The sequence below is a fragment of the Rhodnius prolixus genome, unplaced genomic scaffold, assembly GCF_049639745.1.
Source record: "Rhodnius prolixus isolate KJV_2025 unplaced genomic scaffold, Rpr scaffold_4, whole genome shotgun sequence".
Lineage (NCBI taxonomy): Eukaryota > Metazoa > Arthropoda > Insecta > Hemiptera > Reduviidae > Rhodnius > Rhodnius prolixus.
Genome location: NW_027411614.1, coordinates 6,660,998 through 6,685,422, shown reverse-complemented (window position 1 = coordinate 6,685,422; position 24,425 = coordinate 6,660,998). Strand labels below are relative to the sequence as shown.

The following is a 24,425-nucleotide window of genomic DNA, read 5'->3' as shown; positions in this document are numbered from 1 at the left end:
CAGACAGTTGCATAATTTAAAACCAAGTGGGGGATATCGGCATTACGTTTTCATGTTTAAGAAAGAGTCTATAAATAATAAAACTAAATCAAATATTCGTTTTTTTATAAAAGCTGCCATTATTTTCAACAAGAATAATCTAAGAAAGAAAAATAATTGAAATAAGAGAATACAATAAAGTTCGGATACAGCTCCAAGTGTTTTGTCAGTTATTTTTACTAATTGCTCCTTTCTGTTCTTCTTCCCACCTCCGCCACGTTGCTTGCGATGTGTGTGGCTTCTTTGAAAACTCAAGTAGGGCGAGTGTGTTGCACAGCCAGCCAGACAGACTGTCTTTCTTTTGAGTTGGCCTTCTTAATTGTAATTATTCCAGAACTGTTGGTGAAATGTTTGTTTAAAAAAAAATTACTTCAATATTATATTGAATATTATTTTGTCTTATTTTGTTCAAGACGGTTTTTATCTTTAGCACTTGTACTTGTTCAAATAAAGGTTTAAATGTTCATTTCAATGAAGATTGTCTTAGTTTTAAATTAGTATTTTTCTTTGTATTTGTTTTTTTTTGAAATGTTTGATTCACTATCTCGTCTTTTGCAATTATTACAATTCTAATTAATCAGTTTTATCCTACGAACTTTTCTAAATCTTTAGTGTTACCCTTTAATGATGGGAAGAATATCCTCAGTTTAATCAGTATTTTTATAAAGTTCCAGATGACTGAATGATAATTAGTTTGTTTTAATATCTCTAAGTAGATGATAGGTTTAAAAGAGTTAAATAAGGTGATAATTTCGAGAAAGGTGGCTTAAGGTTTAACATTACAATTTTCGTAGTGTTCTTTGAGAAAATGTTTACGGTGAAAATGCTTTTCAAAAACGAAATTCTAAAATTCCACTTTCTTGAAGTTTTAAAAACTTTCCTGCACAGACATTCTGTAATAATTAATTTTAAAAATTTTACATGATTGCTTCTTTTTTCGATACTGTAGGAGAATGAGAAATTTTTTTTTTATAAAAAAATGCATACAAGTACCACTTTTATAGACTGCTGGACCCGTTTTAATCTGATCGAATAAAAAAATAGGACTGAAACTCTAAACAAGTTTGCAGCTCAGACGACTGCCTTGATGGATGTGTTCGATTGTTGATTCATCAGGTTGGCATTGGAGTATTTTGTAAAAGAGTTTGTACACTTTATGCTCACTCTGTGAGTTCACAAGCTTCTATAAATAGATGCTAAAAATAGAAGTTTTCTAACTAAACTAGAATAAAGACTAAACTAGTGAGAAAACTATTATGATTTTTATTATTTTTTTGGTAGACTAGTTTTTGTAAACTACATATATGTACAATTACCTCTTTAATTTGACATTATTGAATTGAAAATGCAAACAATGCAAGAAATGAACACATAGGAAATTTACAATTGACTTTGAACTGTTGTGGCAGAATTATATGTTCCTCCTTACTGGGCAGATTCCTCCTCTTTCTGAGACAGGAGTCCTCTCTCTTGGCTAGTGGCCTTTAAAACCTTTAGAAGAATTCCCTGGGATGTTCAGAGAGACAGGTTTGTTAGTGAAGGATGGACTATTACTTTCCTATTGTCAGTTCATTCCTGTGCTCTTGATTTTTAGATAACTCTTCAAAAAGAGGACTCAAGAAAACTGTATGACCAACTATTTATAAAATATAGGATAATACGTTTGTGGGAATATTTTGAAACTTCAATCTGTTGAATACTTCTTTACCTCAGTTCAGATTAAGTTCAAGTTCTTTGTGGAATTATTTTTTGTAAATATTAATTTTCTTTCATATCACTCATTCATATTGTTACATAATGTTTTTATTCAAGTAGAGTAAAAATAAAAATGAAATTCTTGTTTTGCCATAGTAATATGGATGTCAAATGCATGTTTACCAAATAAGAGACCTGTTACCTGGCAGCAAAGCTCTGGAGCGGTTGTTATTGCAATAACTTTGGGGTAAAGAGAGTGGTGAGAGTTAGAGCAAAGAATTCCTGGTAAATATCTGCAGAGTGCGCTGGCCAATGAGAGGGTGGATGAGGAGTGTGGCGGAGCAGCAAGAAGAGAAAGAAAATGGAAAAGCTGGTGGTGGTGGCTTGTAGCGCCCCCAACTCTGAAGGGGAAGACGGAGATTCCTTTTCCTCCTGTCGAGAGGTTTCCCTGAATGCAAGCCTATATTCAGGTGCCCACTTCAGAAATCTTCAAGGTTTATTCCTGCTTACCTATAGACCTAACCTGAATGGCTTTTTTATTTTTTTTTCCACTCCATCTGAATTCCTCTTCTTATTCAACATTTCATCTTCTTCTTCGCCTCTATCTGCTTCTTGCTCTTCTTGAAAAGATATAGTGGAGAGTTTTTCGTTTTTCCAATTCAAACATTCCTTCTCAAACCAATTTCTAACTGTGTGACAACGATGGTGTTACCAGCTTATAGCTCAGCAGTATCTCATATCATCACACACACACCCTTCTAGTAAATTTGTTCCAATAAAATATTTGCACTCGTACTTTCCTCCATTCTTGATACCAACAATTGCATCTCTATGTTGTGTTCAACAGCAAGAAGCAAGTCCATTGCAGTTTACTTTATGCGGCCTCACACTAGAAATAAGTTTGCCGCCTTATCATTTTCTTAATTCTTCTAATCACTTAGTCAACTTAATGTCTTATCCTCCATTAATCCATCGGTGAAATCTCAAAATTTATAACCTGGACGATTACAGCACTTCTTAATGAAAGAAAAAGAGATAAAATAGAAAGGATGACAGTTTTTCAAAAGGCACCTTGACGCTAATTTATATTTTAAAAGGATAAGATCAAGTGGACAATAAATAACGTCAGCATTTAGTTATTTTTGATTAAGTTATTATTCCAGATAATCAATAAAATATTGGTTTGGTTTGCTAGCTATAACCTAAAAGACAAAAGAGTTCGTAGACTGGAATTCTGGAACTGTTCCAGAATTCTCTCCCATTTTTCTGCTATTTTTTTTTTTGGTTGTTTTTCTTTGTATTGTTTACACAAGTAATTTGTTCTAAATAATGACTTACTGTTCACCACAATTGTTCCGTTTAAAGACCTTCCTTCCATTTATTGTTCCCCAGGCCCCCCCAGGATCCTCTGGCTTTCTGGTTCCCAAATCCATTTGTGTAAATGATTTATTTTTACAACACTGCAAAGCCATTGAATGGAATTCATTCCCTTTTTCTTTCTAAATTTTTTGATAAAATTAGTGAATAAACTGAGGTTATGGTTTTTGTTAAATTAGAACCCCGTAACCCTATTTTTGTCGAACAAAATTCTATCAATACTTTTGAATTGATTCAAAACAACACTTCTATTCAACGAATTGGGTGTGAGTTTTTTTTAAAGATATATGAGGGGGTACCCAAAAAAAACCGGAATTATTTTTTAAAAGCTATTTATTTACAAATTTTTTACAGAACAACCTTATCCCCTTCAAAATACTCTCCATTACAACAAATACATTTGTCCCACCGGTGCTTCCACTGTTCGAAACATTTTTTGTAGTCATCTTTAGAAATGGCTGACAGCTCCTTCTTCGTTTTTTTCTTGACCTCTTCAATGTTGTCAAATCGGTGACCTTTCATGCCCTTTTTCATGCGTGGAAATAAGAAAAAGTCGCCAGGTCAGGCGAGTAAGGTGCGTGGGGCAGCGGAACCATGCCATTTTTAGCCAAAAACTGTGTAACAGAGATGGCTGTGTGTGCAGGTGCATTGTCGTGGTGGAAGAACCAGTCTCCTGTTTGCCACAAATCGGGTCTTTTTTTTGGCGAACACTATTGCGCAATCTTTTCAAAATTTCCAAATACAAGGTTTGATTGACGGTCTGACCTGGGGGGACAAACTCTGAATGGACTACGCCTTTGGCATCAAAAAAGCAAATCAGCATTGTTTTGATGTTTGACTTGACTTGACATTTTTTTGGTCGGGGTGAAGATGACGTCTTCCATTGGCTCGACTGTTGCTTTGTTTCTGGGTCATAACCATAGCACCGTGACTCATCACCAGTAATGACCTTTGACAGAAAGTCTGGATCAGTTTCAAGCTGTTGTTTCAAAGCACGACATGTTTCAACTCGATGTTCTTTTTGATTGTCAGTCAGAACTCGAGGAACAAACTTGGCAGCAACCCTTTTCATCCCCAAATCTTCCGTTAAAATTCGCTGAACCGAGCTCCAAGATAACCCACTACTCTCTGACAGTTGATCAATTGTCTGTCGACGGTCTGTGAACACCAGCTCTCGAATTTTTTCAACATTTTCGTCGATTCGGGCAGTTGATGGACGTCCAGAACGAGGTTTGTCATCAATCGACATGTCGCCATTTTTAAACCGAGTAAACCACTCGTATACTTGAGTTTTTCCCATAGCGTCATCTTTGTAAGCTGTTTTCAACATTAAAACACTTTCAGCAGCATTTTTGCCGAGTAGAAAACAAAATTTCAGAGCTGCACGTTGTTCACTTAAACTTGCCATCATAAAAAAACGAAAAAAGAACAAAACAGCGCTGGTAAAAACAATCACTGCAGATGAACAGAACAAGCCAGGCAGACAACACAGGCAGGACTGAACTGGCAAGGAATTGCGCTATACACGTCTAGCGGCAGAAATGCGTACTACATAAGCTCCATGCGCGGCAACGCAATTCCGGTTATTTTTGGGTACCCCAAAATAGGATGAACAGTACATAAAATAGAAGTTTATTGCGTAAAAAGTGAATAGATAATGTGCAAAATGCATACCAGTGCAATGAATCCTACTGAGTTGTAACAAATTAGATTTACATCTTTCAAAACAATATAAGAACATATTAAATGACAACTTGTTTCTAAAGCGCGAAGAACAAAAACCAAGATATCTTTTAGCACAATAATTATATTTTAATTTTTCTTTCTAAATAATTAATACCTACTTTTTTGTTTTTTTGCAACTGATATCTATCAATAATATATTGAAAATATCGACGCTAAGCGATTTTTTCCTTCACAGCACGCATATTTATCTATGCCCTGACTCAGCAAGTGTACTGCGAGCCGGAAGTATAAGTGAAGTCGAAATATCTGTCCCAAACTGATTAAATATCTCTGATGATGCTTGAAAGTCCAAAAACGGTCAGTAATACAGCAATCATGCGTTAGACAACTGATAAAAACAATGTTATCAATAATTATTCCTCCATTTCGCTTCGTTCACATACTTTATACTGTAATTTGATCTGCTGGGATGCTGGTAACTAATCTACATTTCGGTTCTCCGTTTTTAGCATAAAATAAACATTAATTTATTATTATTAAAAATAAAATGTGAAATCAATGAACAATTAGTACCTTTAGGTGCATATTCTTATGCATTTAAGAATATTAAATAAACCATTTTCAATCCTTAACGTTTTCAATTTAAATCTTTGAATAGCCAGACAGTATGGCAAGTGCTTTTAAAGACGTGTTTATGTTAAAAGAACAATTCGACATGGAAAATGACTTAATGAATGGAATTTACTGTTTTAAATGCTTACAAAAAATACAAAAATTTTTTTAATGGGAAATATTATTTTTATAAAATGAATATTTATGAGATACAGCATTCTAGTGTTGAGCATGTTTAATTTTTATTAATATAATTATTATTTTTTTTGTTAATGACATTCAGTTAATTCTGTACAAGTTACCGCATTCTTTAAACCAGTTTTTACAAAGCGTTCAAAGAAATTACTTATTTTTTATTTTATTTAGTTTTACGTAAAAAACAGTTAATAAATAACCTACAGATAATTATCAATTATACTTAAATACTTTACAGAGTTTTAATTAAGTGTTTAAGTTGGTTGGGTAAAGGAAAAGAAAATTTTGAAGCTTCTAGAGAGAAGCAACATTGTGTTTCTTTGAAAAGCCGTCGCTGGCTGGAGATCGACGTTAAGATGGATGTGGAAGCTGAATATTTAAAGCCTGAATAGCTACTTCCGATTGCTTTGTGTCCATAATGAAGACGTCTGTAACTTATGGTAAAAGATCCTTGTGGAAGTGGCCTTCTATTTGTTTTAACCACAGGATCTTTTAAAAAGAAAACAAAGTGATGGGAAGTCGGAAGTTATAATGTGCATTCAAATGCAAAATAATGCACGGTCACTTCCGTCCATTTAATTGGCGATTTTCTTTTATTGGTTATCGTTTAGTCAAAGCTTCTGATTCTTTCCAGTACCACAAATCTCTAGCAGCCTTCGTCTACCTTCTTCTGGAAGGAGATGTCCTCCTTCTGTTTCTCTGGAGGTTTAGGCCTCTATTTCTCACTTTTATGCCTTCCTAATATTTCGGAATTTAATCTTTTCCAGTTGATATTATCCAAGTACCATTCATTATTAAAGCTACAGTTAAAAAGAAGAAACATCCTTTGTTTAAACATTTGAAACTTATCAATTACTTCCTTCCTTTGTTGTGATAATCCAATATGATAATCCAAGAAAACCTAAACATCAAATTAATACGTTAGTTCGAAAAGCAGCCAAAATATACTGTATCGTTAACTTGCTCAACGGGAAACAACTGTTGCAGCACACATGGTTACTAACTGTACTCTGTAGCGGTTAGTTAGCGTTGCTTCCTTAAAGCAAGCTCGCGTTTTAGTTGATTTTTATCAGTAGTAGCAGGTCTTTGTGTTTCCTGGCCGATTAACGGGTTTTTCTATTCATAATCCAGAGATTTGATCATCTATTCTTGCAGCGAATTTGACTTCCACTAAAATATAATATTTAAAAGAGTCGCACTAAAATGTTTGAAAGAAAAATTATACGATTTCTCTTTATTTTTCCTTTGAAACGTCATATAAATGATGATAGTCATAATCAATTTTTTTTTGGGTTGCCCTTTAATTCCTGTGTTATTGGATTTCTTTTTTTAAATTCAAGAAGTTACAGTGTTCATGGCGAAATAGCAAACTGAAGAACATATGATTGATTTATAATATTATGCAGTATTTCGGAAATTAAATTGCGCAAAAGAGCAGCTTCCTTTTAGAGTTAGCGATTGAACACAGGAAATAGTATCTATTGTTCTGCGTTCACTCATAATCTCGAAAAAAGGTATCTGAGCGTTTCTAGCTACCACAAAGTATTAAGAACAGAAAAGCAGGAAGACAGTGGACATGGCGATCTAGCCCCTCATTGCTTTACATGAACGTCGTGAGTTCGTGCGACTTACCTGGGATGCGATTATCTCTGGAAGGGAAATAGTTTCTCCCTGTGATAGCGTAAGCGCCGTAATTCTTTATAAAGTGGTGCGTAGTTTCATTTGATTCACTACAGGCTATACCTGGATATGAATTTGTAATCACCAGCATGGGTAAGGTCGCCATTGGAGTAGATGATCCTCCGAGAGAGAGGACTCTCTGCACTCTGTCCACTTAACAAGTCTCAGACTTACAGATGATATACTTTGTTTAAACATCGATTTATTGTCTTGTTGTTTTATATGTAACTTACAACAACGGTATAAGAGTTCCTGAATTTTCATACTTTGCATGATTTTTGCACTGTATTACTTTTTAATTTTAAATAGTGCTGCACGAGAAACGAGACAAATCTCGGTCTCGGTCTCGGTCTATTTTTTCAGGCGGGACTTTACGTCCAACTACCAATTAGGTGTCGCGGACGGAGGCGACTAGCAAACATACTTTACTGTAAATTGCTCATATTAACCATTAAATAAAATCCAAGGCCTAAGACCGGGAATCGAACCCAGTACCACAATACACATTAGCTTCGCAGGTCTCGCACCGCTCGGCTACCGTGGCGGCCCCCTTCGAATTACATAATTTTTACATAAATTCACTAAATTTCACTATTCATATCATTCATTCATTCAATTTCATAATTTCACTATTAATAATCTAATACTTTGAACTTTGATATTATTTGAATTATATTTTAGAATTTTGGAATTAGTGAATTTGAAAAAAAGACTATCACCTAAAAAATATTGCCACAAATTTTCGTTTTTAAGATACACTTTGCCCAAGCATTGATACATAAAAGAGCTTTTACTGAGTCAGAAGTTAGAGAAGATCTTCTATTGGTCATTATCATCTTTCCGATGGCACTGAAGTTGCACAGACACTAAAAATATCTTTTGCCATTCTAGACAAATTTTTGAAGGAATTCTCAAGTGTTTTCCACCATTCTAAAATGTCAACGTCTACTGGTGCTTGGTCTAATTTGGTGTAATTAATTATTTCTGTCTTCCATGCTTCGGTGATATTTGCTGATTTTTGAGCAAATGGTGCAAAAATATTGATGCAGTCGTCGTCGTCGTCAAAAGGTGAATCATCAGATTCTTTATCTTCACCAACAGCCATAACTAATGGAGCGGGAAGTTTGTTGGGAGGTGTATTTTTTATTTCACGAATCGACTTGTTATAGGAGGCAGATATGTTATTTGGGTCTTTCATTTGGCGCGTTTTTAACATCTTTTTGAAATTATATAAAGATATATAACAGTAATAGTAACATATGATGCATTGAAGTGTAAGTAGTTGTCTTCTTTTACACACATTTTCATTACCAATATATAAATTAAAATAATTATTAGAAAATAATAACATTTTTTGAAAAGATTATTAATAGCAAACCGCTTTTAATACTTAAACAAAAATTCAAAAAACCGAGACCGAGACCGAAATCGAGACTGCATAAAGTCTCGCCTCGTCTCGGTCTCGTGCAGCACTAATTTTAAATTAATCAATGAAATGACTTTGCTTATTATTCAAAAATATTGTAAAACATTTTATTTAGGCTAATTAATTGATTTAGAATGTGTGGAAATAATACAGAATTTAAAAAATTGCTTGACTTAACATGTTAGGGAAAATAGAAAGATATTGCGGACGAATTGCATGTCATTTAGTGCGGATGAAAGGCCATGAAGCTAAGCAGTCGCCGGTTATTAACAAAGTACACACGCTTTTATATTGAGGACCTAATCCCCTCAGTGCCAGTCGACCAAACCTCTTCGAAGAGGATGGCAATTCGGCCAATTCTAGCCGAAATATCTCGAATAACAGTTTCCCAATTTGCATTTATTAAAGTTTTGTCTGTACGACTAAATTGCGCCATGAAATATACCTAATGCACTCCAGTTACACTACAGTCGGTACTTGGCAATTAAAACCTCTTGCACTGTTTCTACCCTTCTACTGTGCCTACAGTCAACATCTTGGTAGTATATCCTCTTACGGATGCTGTATCCCCAAACCACTCTTCCTATATTGTGCTCATACCTGCTGTTTGCTATTGTTGTGTTTCTAATACCTAGTGCTTGTGGTGCCAACCCTTCAGCACTTGGAGGTCTTAGGAAGATGTTACGGTGATCCCATTAAAGTAAGTTTGCATAATCTACGGCTTACACCCAAGCGTGCATTCAGTATCACTTCACTCTTCTCCCCACACTAAAATCCGATTTGCTGAAAAGTTATTCTTATTTTAATTATTATTTAGGAATTTTTATTTATTATTCACGGATTCGATCTTCGGTTTCTAACTGTTTACATTTCTTTTCTTTCAAGCCAAACTTTGCTATCAAGGCATGTTCTACTTTTTCTATCCCCTACATTTAAACGCTTTTAGAAAGAGCTGTTTCAGTGTTTCTACACCGGGCGGGTTAAATGGAATTGGAAGTGTTAGTACTTGTAAATGATGAGTGCCTTTGGCGATTAGATTGTACTGGCTCAGTTTAAGGAGGATCTGGAATTAATGGTGACTAAAGAGCTTGAAGTTATGAAATGGAGTTTAAAACTTAATTTCCAGGAAAACCAGATATGTGCAAGAGCAAGAAAGTACCAACTAAACAAGAAAGGAAAGAGATCCTGGACGATAATGAAGACAATGCAAGGAAAGCCTTGCAATACCTTAAAGATATAGATTTATATAGTCTCATATGACACTATGCTAGTCTCTAATTATGAAAGTATGTAAATATGTTTTTATCTTAGATTAGGTTATTAATGTGATGCGAGGAATATCAAGTACTCCATCACAAATCGCGATTAGATTTAATGTGTGTGATTGTATTTATTTGGATGAATGTATTTATATGCATGAGTGTTTTTTTGTTAGAATGATAGTTTTAGATTAGAATGAGCTAGTGTAGTGTCTTACAGCAACATTGTCAGGTGCGAAGGACCTTAGTTGTTAAGCACCTTTAAAAAGAACACAATAATAATAATAATAAACAAGAAAGAATGTAAATCGAAGTGGAAATTCGGGAATGGTAAGTCTGCTTTGTTGATATTCCTTGTAAAATCTGCAAACCAACTCACAAGAAGTATTTAGGCCCAAAGAAAAAGCTGTTTCTAATAAGCTGAAAGATGAGAAATCTAATTAGAATTAGAAGGTTAATTCGGGCTGGAGAAAATATGAATTATGTGATGTGGGATAGAAGTTGAAGACTGTGGAGTCGTTGGTGGCGAGAACTGGAAGAGAAGTTCTGAAATAGTTCATCTTCAGTTCCTTGACCTAATAATCAGTGGAATGTTTTAGGAGATGAGGGAATAAGGTCCTCCCTGGCCCTCTCAGAACAAGAAAGTCAGTTGATTGACACAAAACAATGTTAGGTTCCTTTCTTTCGAAAAATGTCTTCTTTCAAAACCAGACTATTGCTGGACAACTCTGTACACAGGCACCGGCCACAATGGTACCGTTTTGTCTTACTGAGTTCAGGCTCTTTCTTTTATTATAGAACTTGACAGTGTTGTTAACGTTGTTGTTGAAATGTTGTAACCCATTGTTGCACATCAACACGTACTTTTCTTTTCTCTATCCCTTTTTAATAAAGGATACAATTTTCTTTATTTTCCTTTTTGCTCCGTTAGACTTTCCTGCCAATAAATAACAATCTTTCGCCTTCTTATTAATCACATAGTACATTACTAATTAACTCCGTAAGTATTAAAAGCATTTTAATTATTGTTACTTTGCACCTTGCATGTTCAGTCACTTTATGCGAATGTTCTTATTCTTAAATTAAGGTGATGTGAAATTATTTACTATAAAAATCAAATGAACTGCTGATATTTTATTTCGTAGAAAGCTTAAAATGTTGCAAGTTCGCATAATCAAAAATATTGATCTAGAGATTCATCCGTGTGATGTAAAAGATCTAACATGGCTTCCTGTGTTAGCATTCTAAACTATATTGAGCTAAACAGAAATAGTTGCATTAATCAACTACCCAGTAAATCATACGAGTACTGGGTACGCTTAGGGATGGTGGTATCAATGTTATTTTGTACAGTTGGTCTTGGATACCTGCAGGGATACTGATACTGAGGTATATGACACCCAAGCTCCCTGAAGTAGTAGCTAGCAGAGCAAGGTGTTCTTCGTTGTAATATAAGACACATCCTTGCCTAAAGTCAATAGCGCCCGAAGGCTCTTCTCATTGCTCTGGCCATCACCATGGTGAGCTTTAGAGGCTCCCCTGAAGAGGTAACTCTAAAGGCAGCCCGCCTTGACTTGAACTCATAACTGCCTCGAAGGGGTATGACAATGTAAAGTAGAATTGGTAAGGATGGTTGCCGAAAAGCATCTCTCTTTATTACATCTCTCAGGGAAGAAGAAGCAATGATCGGCCCAAGAGTTCCTGAATAAAGAGCATCAAAGAGGACCTAGCGGCACTTCAAATAATGTGGAAAGACCCAGAGGAGGAATGATTTTGTTTATTATTAAGAATACAATTCTTTGTAATCCATTCTAAACAAAACCTTTTAATCAAGCTTTATTTTAAACCTGTCTTTTATAGGTTCGGTTGTTGCCATGGATTAAAATAATTGCTAAGTATACTGGATGAAATAAACAATGATTCTGACGTTGAGAAACTACGTATTATGTTTAAACACTTTTAAGAGCACACTTCCCCAATTGGCTGGCCGCCAAAAAGAGGCAGAAACAGGATGGTAATAATAATGGAACTGGATGCGTTTACCACTTTTCCTCTGAATTACGTTATCCATTTCTGTTAAGTAACTGAAATTATTTTGTATTTTTAATTACTTCTTCTTCTTCTGCAAAGCAATCGCACTCCTCGAGTATTTTGGCCCCCCTTTAAATGAAAAATCTTTTGAAAATTATCTGGATCGATAAGCAGATATTTATTCTTGGTTTCTTTGTCGGTCCCTAGGGAAGAGAAACATCTATGGGTCAGCAGCTGGATTCTGGACAATCCTGATAATACTGGATAGTGTTATTTTAATATTCGTGAGAGTTGTTTGTCTAAAGAGTACTGAAAGTAATATAAGTTAGGTGACATAAATAAGGTGTGACATCAGACTGTAAATGGCCAGTAATGGAGGTGAACTCAACGATAACAGCAAGCTTGTAAAACAAATAAAAATAGATAATCGTCTAACAGAAAAAAACATTGATATCGTCACACATTCTCGAACGTTTGCTTTTCTTCTCCTACTTCTTTTATCACACTCACTCGCTAACTGCAAAGCCTCCATTTTTCCTACTTCCATTATTTTGCTGATATTGGCCAGAGAATGGAATGTGAATTACACCTATGTTACAGGTATATCGTGGGAAAGGCCACGTGTTCTATACAGGTGTATATCGCGTTGTACAGAGTAGTTTCTGTATTTTACATGGCCGTTAACGTCCACACTTTTCTATCCCCAACCCACCTATTTCTCGTGTGTTTTGTTTCTTTCTTATGGATTTCCATTATCCTCGCCTATTTGTATTTAATGTGTGTTAACTATTGCAAGATTGTAGACTTGTTTTTTGTTTGCTATTTTACGCCTGTTAGAATCGGTTATTACTTTTTCATTTTGTGATGATACTTCTCTCATTAATTTTTTTTTTTTTTTTTTTCTATTTCCAAAAACTCCCCATTACTTCAGTATTTGGGGAATTCGAGAGAAGGATGAAGCCCAATAGCTTTAAATGGCAGTTACGTTAAGCGGATAGAAGTGGCTGTATTGTGGCTAGCAGGACCAGTTCTTGAAGGTGGGTTGAAAAATGCCTTGGACTTACAAAATTAATAAATTCATTGTAACTTACAAAGTAAAGAAGTCTACTACTCACTTCACATAAATCAAACCCGAAGAACAGATTATAACAAATCAACTATTCAAACTCCACTGTTCTTACAAAAGGAACAAGAAATATGTGATAACGTTTGTAGTCAAGAAGAGGAAATAACAATACTTCTGATGAGAAGAAAGCATTTATATTTTTACATTAAGGTTGGTGTGTCTTCTTTGCTGCCTGTTTATGTACCCATACAGGACAACCGTAGATATGTATAATAATGTAAAAAGTATTATAATTGTTTATAGCATAAGCCCTTCAGAAGACCTAAGTAGTCCCTTGGTCAAAAGCTTGGCAAAAATAAAATATAATTACTGGAAATGGCAATATTCTTCTTTCTTCCATTTAGATTAATGAATCAGACAGCAAAACTATGAACAATACTCCTCTATAATATACCTCGGACGGCTTTAGAAACAAAGGAAAAGAATTCTTTGATGAACATAAAGGTGAAAAGAAAACATCCATTTAAGAATGGAAGCACTGAACGTGAAAGAACTTCATTGCAGTAAAAGCTGCTGTTGAAGCACATATCTACGCTTAAAAACAAACAATTCCTATCCGAAAAACTACGCTGAGAGCAGAATGAAGCAGAAAAGAAGAAGTCGAATACAAGAAACAAATCCGATAATTCTCGTATCGATCAATTTAAATGTTTATTCACAATAAAATTACCCTAATGGTTGACTAATATTGACAGTGGCAATATTGGCCAATCAGATAATCTGTACTCGTTCTATAATGACAGTATTTAATACGTCAGGATGTATCATTCATGTAGATGTCACTGTAATATAACCCCCCTGGGGCTTGTTGGCCTTGTACTAACAAGAAAGTAGCCCCCGTTGTTAGCCTTGGGTTGTTGTGTTGCCGTTATGTTCTGTTAGGTATTAACGTGGGTTGTGCCCCCTGCATTTCTTATATCTACATCATCATCATTTGAATTTGTAATATTTTTATTACTATTGTATCCGGTTCTAACTTCTTATTTAAATTCTTTATTCTACGGTGGTGATGATCCTGACTTTCTGGTTGTTAATAATACTAGTGTGACTTCCGGAATAGAATGGATTATGTAAACCATATGGGGTAAGGTCAAGAAAAGGTTGGATTTCACAGGAGCGGCGTGTGAATGGGCGAGGATAAGGCTGGGTGAGCCCTTTACCGCTGGAGCGTCAGGATGCTGTTTTTCCAAGTTGCGATCATGGAGATCCGAGAGTACATTTAGCTGGAAATAAGTATAAAACTATAGGTTACGGTTACAAGAATATGCTCGGTTGACTAGGATGTTTTGAAAATCAAAGTGCTCTGCTAAACTGGTTGGTGAACATAACTCAATGAACTAGAAGAGAACAAAGTTGTGAGCACTTCCTGGGCACAAAAGAAGATGATTTGGCGAAGTAGGGCTCTTCTCAATGGTTCCGGTAGGCCAAGGTTACATACTTATGGAAGTTATTGCGCTACCAGCTCTTTTTTTTTGGCTAAAGAAAGAAGGTCGCAAAATCAGTCACCTGGCTGGACCTCCAACTTGAGAAGTAGACCAGTTCCCTGCTTAAGGTAAAAAAAAAAGAAACTTTAGGCTTCCGAAAAGTCATGGAAAACCACATTGAGCTGAACCCAAAAATGGACATCATCAGACACACTATTTTCCCTCAAAAAACAATTATCTTTTCCTATCTATTCAGCAGTGGCAGTATTAAACTCTCTATGCCGATTTCTTCTATGCCGATCACTTCTAGATCTATTTCTCTTTTCTAACTTTAATCATTCTGGGTCCTATTCTTTACTCCATTTACACTTCAGACATACCAACTCATCCTAACACCACACTTCTCACATACGCAGACGACACCGCCTTACTGTCTACTAATCATGATCCTGTAATAGCTCACAGAGATCTGCAATCTCATCTCTCCTCCTTACAACAGTGGTTCAAGAAATGGGCTATTAAACTTAATGAAACCAAGTCTCAAAACATCACCTTCACTCTTCGGCGCATTACTCTTCCTCCAGTCATCTATAACCTAACACCTCTACCAGTAGTGAATGTTGCTCGCTACCTTGGGGCTTTACTTAGACCGAAGACTTTCTTGGAACCCCCACACTAGACTTAAAAGAACTGAACTGAACAGACGCTATCGACTACTTAAAAGACTCTTAGACGACAGATCAAAACTCTCTCTGGACAACAAAAGACTGATTTATACTTCTATTTTGAAACCCAACTGGGCGTATGGAATAGAGCTGTGGGGTTCAACCAAACGCTCCAATCTCCAAAGGATTCAATCTCTACAATGTAAAATACTACGAACTATTGTACACGCTCCTTTTTATGTCTCCAACCTGGACTATACACACTGACCTTAACATTCCTTTTGTCACGCAAGTTGCTGAAAACAAGATACAGAAAGCTCCACTTCAACCTGCAATCTCATATAAATCCTCTAGCTCAAAATCTTTCTTCTAGAACTCTTCCTGACAACCCGACACGACGTCTTAAAAGACAGTGGCCTCGTGATTTCCTCTCAAGTGAAGAGAGTGACTAACCATACAATGTTTTGGAGTGTTACCACTGGGTAACTTCTCCACTCATTTACTTCTACTGTTCACTGTTATCATTGTTACTTATAGCGCCAATGCACTGTTTGTAGCACAATAAAAGAGAGAGAGAGAGAGAGAGAGAGAGAGAGAGAGAGAGAGAGAGAAACTTTAATCTAGTAAGCTGCTTGTTTGGAAAATTAGTTTTTATTACTAATAAGTAACAGCTGAAGTGAGAGGACTCTCCCTAGAAGTGTAAGTATTAACCCAATGACAGAAGTCATGATCAAATGACTTATTTGCTCAGTTTCTTAGGAGTAGGCGATAACATCTCGTCAGAACCAAACGTAAACTTACGCAGTGACGTTGCACTGGAGAAGGCAGAATGTTTTCCTAAATAAATGAATCTAGAAAAAAGACACATTGGACTAGATCTCTCAAACTTTATATGAAAAGAAGTGCTGCAAAATACGAAATATAAGCTACATACATTTTCTCTTCCCAAATATTTTCAATTTTATATTTATTATATAATTCAAGATGGTGAATTTAATTACTCATTCATTTATATTAACACATTTTCAGAAACTAACAATTTCACAGTCAATACAGTAAATTTAAATAAATTATAATTCTTTATTAGATGAATTTATAATACTGATATAGCCATGCAATGGAGGAAGGGCAGTTCATAATAATATTTATTTTGAAGTTCAAGGATTCTGAATAGAAAAAAAACTTACCGTTATTCTAAGTGAATTCACCTTTCACCAAATCTTATTCCAAAATAACCTTTTGTGAATTGAAATCATTGGAAAACTATATTTAAAAAAAAAGGTTACAAAATTGACTTTAAATGTTAAAACCGTAATTAATAAAAATATTTACAAATAAGAATAAATCAAATCGTACTGATCGTAACCTGGTGCATTATATTATAGGTGACCTAATTGTATGGACACCGTTCACACAATGGAAGAATATTGAATCTGTGTGTATAGATGTCGGCGTATTGTCACGTAAAGTTGTAACAAATGAATTTTTATTTGACACATGCCACGAATGACGAATGACGTTTAACACTGTTCATCCGGTTTCCGTTATAAAGTAATATTGTTAACAATTGTTTATAAACACAATAAAATTGGTTTACCAAAATAGAACATAGAACGCACGATAAATCATTTTTATTATTATTATTATTTCTTTTTAATTTATGATTTAAATTTTTGGAAAAGTTTATTCTGTAGCTTGAGGAAAATATTTGGTATTTTATTTAGATTGGTTAAGTTTTGACAACGGTGCTTGGGGTAAGTAATTGTTGAGGCATTAAGTATTAAAAGAGATTTTGAACCGCGTCTATAGGCGAACGTCTGTTCGTAAAGCGAATTATTGTGGACGAATATCTCTACGATAAGTTTTCCGTTAGTATTTGAAGCTGATCTCATTTCCTAAGCAGTCTGAGATCAATGTAGGGAATCTCTTTACTCTCACTAACTCTTTAAAAAAAAGTATCTGAATCGAGCCCTATTTTGTAGATGCGTCTTTTAAAATTACAATGCCCAGGAAGGAATCCAACCAGGAGCCTTCGCCCTTGGAGTTTCAATAGCAACTTCCTGTCTATCAAATCATCCTTTTGATTGCTTCTTCAATCCAACGAACTTATCGACAACAGTGAAGGCGTCTACGTGTAGTTTTGATTAATTTATTACTTAGTATAATGTGAGTAAACCGTGAAAGTTTAAAGTTTGTAACTTCACTTTGTCTAAAACCTGGAGGTATATGCTTTGTTCAAGGAACCGGATAAACGCCAAAATTATATAACTCGTAACACTGCGATGGGCAGGGCACGTGGCAAAGATGGGGGATGAAGAAATACCTAAAAGAATTATGGAGGGCAGCGAACAAGGTCCCAGGAGGGTAGGCAGACCAAAAAATGCGATGGCAGGATTATGTGGCAAGAGATGCTTTGGCAATGCTTGGATTCCTTAACTGGAGGGCGACTGAGCAGGAAAGAGACGCCTGGCGGGCACGACTTGAGAAGACCAAGAGTCTTCATGTGTTGTAGCGCCGTTTAAGAAGAACTTCCACTTTGTCTGGTTGGTGCAATGTTTTCGTTAAGTAGTTTTCGGTAACGTGAGCTCAAAAGGTTGGCTGAGTATATCTGTAGGCGTGAATATAATCGGATATTGCTTGAGTCCAACACGGATTACTTCCTTCAATATAAAGTGAGATTTTAGTTTCAGTGCCAATTATTTCGGTAGTAAATACTCCATGTTTATTTTTCATTTCATTTAATTTAGTATTCATTGGTGAAGGCTCTAAGGAGGTGGCTTCTACCCCAACCTGCCCTCCTTCGACGGCGTCCATGTGTGAGTTTATTAAAAATTACGTTAGTAAACATCCAGACTTAAGTAGAAAGGTAGAAAAAAAATCTTCGTCGATTAAAAATGTGGCCATTCTTGTTCATTCATCAATTAGATTGTTTCTTCTGATTTTTCTTTAAATAACCACCACTATTGTTAGCGTTGATACGATCTGTCGAGGTTTTCTAACAGAGGATCACTGGGGAAAACGATGGCAGATGCAACTGGGCCGTTGGCCAGATGGTCTTACCATTTGTCCGCTATCCAAGTCTTAATGGCATCGAATCCATTCATGGCTGATTGTCGTTCAGCAGTCGCTATTTAAACACTTGCTCCTTGTCAACAACTGGACGTAAGAGTCATTAAGTGAAGTAGAGGTGCACAATATACAGTTACTGTTGCCCTTAATTAATACTCCTGCTATTAATGCTGTAGAGCTATCAATTTGGCTCGCTCCTGCTCATGAGTTTATTGCACTAAGGGCTTTCAGTAGTTCACGATCTGACTTTGAGTAAAGCATATAAATGATTACCAGACAATGTTACCAATAGTGTAACCTTCATTTTTACATCTTCTCTCTCTATCTCTCTCTCTAAAAAAGACCCTATTTCAATCTGTTTTTTAAAAGTGCTTCGTCAAGATCAAGAGTACACTACATTTATATGCGTAAAGCTTTATGATGACGTAAAACACATCCGCATTCAACTTTCTTGTCTAAAATCGAATTTTTACTGGAACTAATCATTCCATTATGGACGCATGCGCTCTATAAATTCAAACCGTGTCTTCGTTATTCTTCTTTTACGCACGAACAAAAGAAATATTACAATACCCTTATCTTTTTCTTTCGTTCTTTAATTTTAATACTTCATTGGGTTTTTTTTTTTTCATTATAGTGTGATGCGTTCTCTTTCCATTTTCTCCTTAAATAAGTAAAGAAATAAAGTAATAAGCGCTACGGTAGCCTAGCGGTTAAAGGCGAGACCTGCAAAGCTAAGATGTATTGTGGTACTGGGTTCGACTCCCGATCTCTAGGCCTTGGATTTTATCTAATACGAGGGTCGTTTGAAAAGTCCGTGCAAAAATAAAATCTACTTAATTTTTTGTGGTAAACCTTTTTTATTTTTCAACATAGTCTCCTTTTAGGCTTATACACTTCGTCCAACGCTGCTCTAGTTTGTTGATCCCTTCCGAATAATAGGATTTGTCCAAGTCTGAAAAATAGCCATTCGTTTCTGCAATCACCTCCTCGTTTGAATAAAATCTTTTTCCCGCCAGCCATTTCTTCATATTGGGGAACAAATAGTAGTCCGAGGGAGCCAAGTCTGGAGAATAGGGGGGATGTGAAACGAGTTGGAACCCTATTTCCATTAATTTTGCGACCACAACTGCTGAGGTGTGAGCTGGTTATGTAGTATGTAATAAAATATTATGTAGCCGTTCATTCGAGATGCCCACAGCACTAGCAATCTCACGCACCTTCACTCTTCTGTCATCCATCACCATATCATGGATTTTATCAATGATAGCTGGAGTAGTAACCTCAACAGGGCGTCCAGAACGTTCAGCGTCACTTGTGCCCATATGGCCACTCCGAAAATTTTGAAACCACTTATAAACTGTTCTAATCGAAGGTGCAGAGTCACCATAATGTTTATCAAGCTTCTCTTTAGTCTCCTGAGGCGTTTTGCCTTTCATAAAGTAGTGTTTAATCAACACACGAAATTCTTTTTCGTCCATTTTTTGAAAATCACTCGACTTCCTCGATTCAAACGAACACAAAGAAATAGACCGATCTGGCTGAAACTTGGTGTGTGTTCTTCCAAGAGATGCTACTAACTAAACATAACCTCGATACGCGCCAGTAGTGCTATCTCTCTGACTTTGCACGGACTTTCCAGACGACCCTCGTAGTTAATAAAAAGAAATTTACAGTAAAGTATGTTTGCTAGTCGTCTACGGCACCTAATTGGTAGTTGGACTTAAAGCGCCGCCTTAAAAATGTAGGCATTACTTTACTTAAAAAAATATTTGGTATTTTATAATTCCTGTTATTGCACAGTATTATTCTTTGTTGATTATTAATTATTCATTAATCAAAAAATAAGAAAGATTATTGTCAATTTCACTCATAAATTTTTTAACTTATTGCCAAGCTTTCGATCTGGGGTCCTAGATCATCTTCAGGGCTGTGCAACATTTTATACCCAAGAACAGATTACAATGTATATTACTTTGATTTAAAAAAATAGTTAACAAAACTTATTTTCCTTTTACTTAATAACAATTATAATATTGTTTACATTGTTAATACTAAAGGTCGTTGTGTCTTCCGTCCTGACTATTGAGGCAGTGAGTGAGGACAGAAATCTGTTTAATTTGTCTTAATATTTTCATTTACCCATTGAATAAGAGTTGGAAAACTTTTGATTTCTCTACAGAAAGAAAAAAAGATCAATTTCTTCGTGAAAAACCCTTATACCTTAAATCAATAGATTTGATGATATCATTAAATAGAGGAAAATCAGAGTTCAAAGGATATAGCCATTTCCCAATAGTTTCCTATTACCTCAGGACTCCCACTCAATCGATTCTAGTTATAATTCAGCCCACCAACTAAACCATTCCTCACCTCCTATTACAGTTGATTTGTACGCCTTGCTTAAATGTAGACAGTAAATAAAGGCATGGCCCAAATATCGACTTAGAGAGAAGTCGTAATCGATCTTGTTCAACGAAATCTATAATCTCACGTTAGCTTATTACTACTGCGTATAAACTGGCTCTTAACGTTCACTATTTCTGTAACTTGAGAGAAAAAGTTGCAGTTTTACAGCCAAAATGTTAAAGAAAACTTTCTGAATTTAAATCTACTCTTCGAATTTTACTAAATTAAGCAGCCTCTACCAATTCTTCAGAAAAAAAAAAGTCTATTAATTTCTGAAGATTTACTTAGTATTATTTTTTGAACCGAGCAAAACTTACCATATCTATAGTTCTGAAGTTAAGTTAAGCACGATCAATGTATGACATTTGAGGTCAGATCTTATCTTCATGTCTGTAGCAATCAATCCAACTTCTGGCTCTGATTAGCATCAGTCTACTATCCTAATAATCAGTGTGTTCTTCTTATTGTTTTCTTTTCCTCAGAGAGAGCTCCACACCTTTCACATCTTAATGAACTTTTCACTTTTCACTGTAAAGAGAAACGGAAGATAGAGATGAAGGTTGATAGTGTATTCGTGAAGTTTAATTCTTGGTGTACTTTCCGTGATGAACAACTCTACGAGTATATACATTCTAATAACAATTTCAGTTGATTGCTCCGTTGGAAAGTATACATAATTTTGTGACTTAGAATTTTATGCTTTATTTTTTTTAAATTAAATATTATTTTCAAACCTTATTCAAAGCAGTGCGTGAATAACAAAAAAAAAAAAAGAAGAAAATTATGAAGACTTGACCTTAAAAAGTGCTTTCTCTTAATCAATGTAACAACAATGGAAATTACTGAGGCAAATGAAAATTTTTGAAGGAACGGAATTGATCCAGTGAGGAGGTGCTTGAGGGCTTCAAATTGTTTGAAATTGAGTCATGAAGGAAACACTCAAATTGTTGTTCATTCTTTTTGGTGACTGATTCATAGTTTCAATGGGATGAAAAAATAATTGCCATTTCAGTCGTGATAAACTTTATTTTGCCGAGCTTTCGACCTAGGGACTAGGTCATCTTCAGGGCTAGTTCAGAAAGTAATACTATTACATACTAGGGTTGGTGTGTCTTCTGTCTTGTCTGTTCATGGACTGAGTGTGATCGGTCTATGTGTCTCACACACTCAGTCCATGAACAGACAAGACAGAAGACACACCAACCCTAGTATGTAATAGTATTACTTTCTGAACTAGCCCTGAAGATGACCTAGTCCCTAGGTCGAAAGCTCGGCAAAATAAAGCTTATAATGACTGAAACTGCCATTTATTTTTTCATCCTATTGAAACACTCAAATTTTTTTTGGTTGCGATTAGGAAACTATAGGCAGCAATGCTTTGCACCTTAACTTTGGTTAAAAAAGCTGTGCTTTCAAGTGGATAGGATACCTGCAATAAAAATGTGAATTGTTCGACTGAGTTCATGGTTCATTTGGGAAAGGTTAAAAACGTAATTTTGCAAAAACAAAATTACAGAGTTTACGAAGTGTTTTAATTTAAGGTGCGTTAACATCATCTGAGGTCAATGGCACCTGGGGCTTTTTTGCTAGCGCAATGTTCTCTCGTTTCATACAACAGTGTCCATCACTGGACAGTGAACTGTAAGAAGCTCCTAGGAAAAGAAAGAACAAAGGACCAGCAGCTGGATTCGAACCCAGAATCTTCGCGTGGAAATCCAGTGAGCTAAACTAGTCAGCTTTTTTTCGAACAAAAAGAAAAGAATATTTGGATTTGAGAAATGCTGATTTTCTTTCACGACAGTCAGAGAATTGGTTTTTTTGGGGGGGAAGTGTGTGCCTTCGGGGCAGACTGACAATCAACGTTACTGCCTTGAATTTCTTACGTGTCTATTGGACAGTTCTTCGTGTGAGATCACGCTGTTGTATGAGAGGCTGTAATGTAACTTTCATTCGTCTGATCTGTGTTTTTGGTTTTTTTTGTAATTTTTTGTATTGTAACCTAAGAAAAGGACTAACTAACTTTAAGACGCTATTTGGGCTCCGTTGGCATCATTCAGATGGTCCAAAATTTTGTAGCAAAATCATCCATTACAACTGCTACAATAAGTGGAAGCTAAATCTCCAAAAGATTAGCTCATAAAACAAAAAATTAGTTCAAAATTCTTCTTCTTCTTTAACAGTCCGCTCATGATGAAATCAGCTGGTGGTAGTAAAAGAAGTGACCCAAATAAAGAAACAGAGAGAAAGATAGAACCGATTGTAGAGTATTTACTGTTACTTCTAAACAATAGCCTGTTGTAGGTCAAACTTCTTGTTAGTATGCATCTTGTAGAGCGAACGTAGAAGATGTAAAATACTGGAGAAGACATTTAGATGCATAGCAGACGGCTGTAATGATGGTATTTAATTTACTATGCTTTATTTAGATGTCAAAACTGATGTCGTAAACATGAAATATACATCTCGGCATGGCCTGGTTCTAGCGTTTAATTTCATGGCATTTAAGTAACAAACGTAATTTCCTTCTTTTTAATAATTTTCCATAATTCATTTCCGGTAAAATAGTAATATTAATTCAATATTTAATTCAAAATAATCGAAATTTTAATTAGGATTCACCCTCCCAAATATAAAAGCCAAATAGAAATGTAAAAGAATTATTTTCTAGAACTACCTAAGGCATTTAGCTCGGTACCAATAGAAGGAGACAGATGAAAAAGTAGAACAGGGATAAATATCCATGGCATCTCTTTTATTATTTGGAGGGTGCCGGAGATATTGTAAGGGTGAGCTCCAAGTGTAAGTAAGAGATATCCCATAATACTACAGGTGTCTCTAATCGAACTTATATTGGGTGTCATAATAATAATAATAAAAAAATGCTATCCTGTTTAGAGCTTTCCTGAGGGGTGGAAAATTGTAGGCAGTTTTTCCTTCCTGCCCCTTGTTTTCCTTCCCTCAACACTTTTTTTCTACTTCCGCTGTACCAGTAGATCGGAATGTTATTATTTTACTTTAAAAATTTATTTCGTCTCATAGTAATTTGACGTAAGTTCTAAATCGTCTCCAATTTCATAGCAGCTTCAACAAAATAAATAATTATAGTTCTAATTATAGTTTTTTCAATTTATTCCATTGGATTTAGTTTTTACCAAATTTGTAAATTACATTCCCGTTTAATACTTCATACTTAGTATTAGATCAAATTCACGAAAATGTGGTGGTCTTTATGAATTCAAAAGATTTGTGATAGATTATGAGTGGAAGTCAAATTTCTTTTATTTTATCCCTCGTGTTTATTGTATCCGTTGTTAGGAGCGCTTTAGAGAGGTTATAACCTTGGGGAGGCACTGAGAGGTTAGAATATACTCGTAATGTACTGAGTTGGGTGAGAAGGCCTTCTGTTTTTGATCTATAAGTTCTCTTTTAATAAACAATTATTGTTTTTATGTGTATTAATTAGTATCATAACAAATTGGGGGCCGCCCCAAAATAGTATATTACAAATTTTATAAATTCTTCGATTTCTCTTGAGAAAGATTATCTCGTTTTGTTTACATTGGTGAGTAGTTTTTCATATAACCATTATGTCTTTTGATAATAATAAATTTAAGAGTTCTCCATCACTTGAAGAATTACTTAGTGTTAAAAAAGATTATTTATTATCTGTTGCCAAATCTTATAAAGTTAGTGATGTAAAACCCTCTATGAAAAAGAAAGAAATTCAGAATA

General features: G+C 35.3%; 1 protein-coding gene and 1 long non-coding RNA gene across 21 annotated transcripts in view; both read left to right on the top strand.

Moving 5' to 3' along the window:
- The window catches only part of LOC141456423 (uncharacterized), a 617,068-nt gene that overhangs the window by 143,970 nt on the left and 448,673 nt on the right, over positions 1-24,425 (top strand). The window lies entirely within an intron of this gene.
- LOC141456075 (uncharacterized) lies at positions 10,258-16,902 on the top strand. Its single transcript, XR_012459574.1, has 3 exons — positions 10,258-10,299; positions 11,830-12,044; positions 16,601-16,902. It is a non-coding gene; the product is annotated as an uncharacterized lncRNA (long non-coding RNA).